General features: G+C 46.1%; 1 protein-coding gene across 4 annotated transcripts in view; it reads left to right on the plus strand.

Annotated features, from left to right (window-relative positions):
- The first annotated feature begins 6 nt into the window (after positions 1-6).
- The window catches only part of ZNF592 (zinc finger protein 592), a 41,691-nt gene continuing 38,127 nt past the window's right edge, over positions 7-3,570 (plus strand). For all 4 annotated transcript variants that reach the window (XM_025049933.1, XM_025049936.1, XM_025049939.1 and 1 more), the window contains exon 1: positions 7-167. The gene's annotated coding sequence lies outside the window, so the exon portion shown is untranslated. The remainder of the gene's footprint in view (positions 168-3,570) is intronic.

Raw genomic sequence — 3,570 nt, forward strand, 5'->3', positions numbered from 1 at the left:
GTCCCCCGCCGGGACGCCCTGTCAGCCCGACCGTCCCCGCCGCCCGCGGAGCTGGCGCCGTCCTGAGGCAGACACTTCGCGGATCGACCCTTTCGGGCGCCCCTCAGTCGCTCCCCCGCCTCCGCCCAAGTTCTCACCGTGGGCGAGCTCTGCTCGCGAGCAGACAGGTACCCCTGCCCCAGAGTTAGGGGTCCTGTCCTCGGGGGGCGACGACCGGGCCTGTTGCTCAGGGTGGAAACCGTCTCTCTGCAGGGGCTCTTTCTGCCAACCTGGGGGGAAGGCTCAATGTGACCCGAGGGAGGACAGAGGAGCAGAGTCTGCTGGACAGATGGCCTCCTGGCCTTGGATCAGCGTGTGTGAGGGGGAGGGTCTGTACGACCTTAGGTATGCCTGCTTCTGAGAACCCCAGGCTTATTGGAGCTGCTCAGGGATTTTTACTTTTTTTTTTCCGAGTAGGCCAGAGGTGGCATTAAAAGTCCTGGATTGGAATAGACCCACAGGCCCATCCAGGAAAGCACGTCTGGCACCCAGGACCTGCCTAGACTAGGACTGGCAGTAGGAGAATGGGACTTGGGGCTAGATGCTGTTTGGCCTAGGGTTAGTCCACTCGCCTTTGAGCACTGTGCTGGTGTAGGGCCTCTACCGTGCGTGCATCTGTTGGTGTGTACGATGTGGCTGAGCATACAGGATGTGAACAGACAGACGCTTGGCCTGGTGGGTGCTTGCTGGGATTTCAGGGGTCTGTTTCCTCAAACTCCCAGGTACATTACACCGCGAAAGAGAGGAGCAACTAGAGTGCTTGCACACATATTTTGACTATTTTCTACTTTTCCACTTTGATTCATTAGGTAAATTTTTACTGAGCACTTCTTATGTGCCAGGTGCTGGCCAAGCTGTTGGAAATAGAGGTGAACCAGGAAGACTTTTTAACTTGAGCTCATAGCCCGGTAGGAAGGCCCAGGAATGAACCAATAATCTTGAAATTTCATTCAGCGGCAAATATTTATCAATAAATATGTGCTAGGCATTGTTTTAAATACCGGTTTTAGAAGCAAGCAAAAATAACTGCCCTGTGGAACTTTTGTTTTTGTAGGGGGAAAGACAAAATATGTAATAAGAAAGAAATACAGTTTGTTCAAAAGTGTTAAATGCTAAGGAAAACGTGGGGTCGAATTTACATTCCAGTAGCCTGAGAAGGTGTCTTTTGAATAAAACTTCGAAGGAAGGGGTAAACTAATCATTTCAAATTGTGCTGAGTGCAAGGAAAGATGAAGAGCGTGGTGAGAGAGCAATGGGCCTTTATTTGGGTGGGGGGCTCAGGGAAGGAAGTAACGTTTAGGCTGAGACTCGAAGTAGGGTTAAGAGTTAACCATGTGTGGAGCAGCACAAAACTTGGCGAGTCAGAGGAAGTGAAAGAGGCCTGTGTGGCTGGAGGGGGAAAAGGAGAGGGGAGATAAGCCTGTGGAGAGGTGGGTCAGATCACAGGGGACCTTGGCGACCGAATGCCTTCACTCCTTAGTTTGGACTGTATCCCCAGTGTTGTTAGGAACTTTTGAAGGGTTTTAAGTATGTGACATGATGACATTTACATTTTAAAAGGTCTCTGGCCTCTGTATGGTGAATGAACTTTGAGATAAGCGGGTAAGTGAGGCAAGGCTATCAGTGTCGAGTGGCCTAACTACTTGATCTGCTTGGAAAAGCCTCAGGCAGTCTGGGAGAGATCCTTTTCCTCAATGGTTCTGTTTTGCCCAGCTTTTGGGAAGGGGAGGGAAAATTAATTAACATTTGTGGAGCGCGTGCTGGGTGGGACAATCAATTTGAGAGACTTTTCTATATACTATCGTTTAATATAATCCTCTTGGCACCCTAAGAGAAAGGGGTTGTCCTGCCCCTTGACAGAAACAAGCCCAGAGGGGACAGAAAACAAGCCCAGAGGGGATACATGACTTATCTAAAGCCACCTTTGTAACATAATCTGCATTCAGACCCAGGTCTGCCTGATTCCAGAGTCTGTTGGCTCTAGAGCTGGACTACTGGAGTTTTCATCTTGCTTCTCCTGCTTGATAACTGAATGATCTTGAGTTATTGAATCTCTTTTGTGCCTCAGTTTCCTGTTTGGAAAAGCCTCAAGCTTTCCTCTATTATTGGCAGATAAAAAGGACCTATTTCATAAGGTTGTTGGGTGGATCGAATTGACTAAAACCATGTAAATATTGTAACACTTAGCTCAAACATTAGTTGCTATTAGTATTTAAAAATTTTTCACATTCTTAATATAGTGTGATCATTTTGGATGAAATTAAATATATAGATAATTCTTAAATTTTGCGAGCCGCTTGTTCCCTCTTTTTTCCTCTAAATAATGCCATGTTCCATGTAATCAATCATTCATCATCGATCTCCTATGTCATTTTTGACACTGTTGACAGTAATTAAAGATACAGAGTGACTTCCTTCCCTGAAAAAGCTCAGGGTGTCCACAGGTGGTCAAATATTTAAAAGGATGAGTTACAGTGTACTTAAGAAGTTCTCTAATGCACCCGAAGTTAGAGACCTGTTGGGAGCAGTGAGAACTAAATACCTGGGGAAGTAGGGAAGGCTTCAGAGAGGAGTTGACTTTTGAACTGGGCTCTGGAGAAACAATAGGAACTTTACAGGCAAGATTGGGCAAAGGACATTCGAGGTAGAGAGAACCGAGTGTGAAAATGTGGAGTTCACAAGAGGCTTGGTTTGTCTGGAGATGAGGCTGGAAAGTTGAGTTGGAGCTGTGAAAGGCAGATGAAGAAGTTTGCAGTTTATCCTGTAAACCACGGGGAGCTATCAGGGAGTATTCGATACATCAAGTAGGTACAGTGATGGGTGTTGCACTTAGAGTAGAGACATATGTCATTCCGGAGGTGGCTTTACTTTGGCAGGATCACTGTGCTTTAGGATCTGGTTCTCAGTTTTATAGAACCAAAATTCAGTTTTTGTAGGGCACTCAGAGCTGATTGGGTCCAGGGAGACTGACTTACTAATCAAACTTGGAAGAGGCTGATGCATAAACTCAGGGTGTTAACTGGCCATGAGAAATGAAACTGCAGGATGACAGATGTTTCTGTCTTCTGGCCATTGCCACCCCACCCCCACCCCACTTCTGGCCCGGGCTGGGACATGCTAACAAACACTTGCTCCTCGATTCCTGTTTGTTTTTCTCAGGCTCCATGAAAACTAACCCTTTCTGTTAAGGTAATCTTTCCTCAAGTGCTATACAGTGTAGTCAACACTGATTGTTAATGGATAAATGGATAAAATGAATGATACTGTATCGGATGGGTGGGTTATTGTGTTTGTGTTTGTGAAACTTAAGGAAGAGAAGGAATAGCTTTTTTTAGAAATAAACTATTAGAAGAAGGAATTCACTCCAATTGGGTCCTTAGAGGAGGTTTGCAGATTCGAAGTGGTATGGGTAATTTTGTAGCTCAGAGTGGTTGTGGACAGATGCATTAGAAGTTGTTCTCGGAGGCCTGCGAACTTTTGGAGGGGATGGAGGAATTTGGGTTGTGCTTGAAGGAAAGACTGATTTAAAGT

The sequence above is a fragment of the Pteropus alecto genome, unplaced genomic scaffold (genome assembly GCF_000325575.1).
Source record: "Pteropus alecto unplaced genomic scaffold, ASM32557v1 scaffold60, whole genome shotgun sequence".
In the NCBI taxonomy this organism is placed as follows: domain Eukaryota; kingdom Metazoa; phylum Chordata; class Mammalia; order Chiroptera; family Pteropodidae; genus Pteropus; species Pteropus alecto.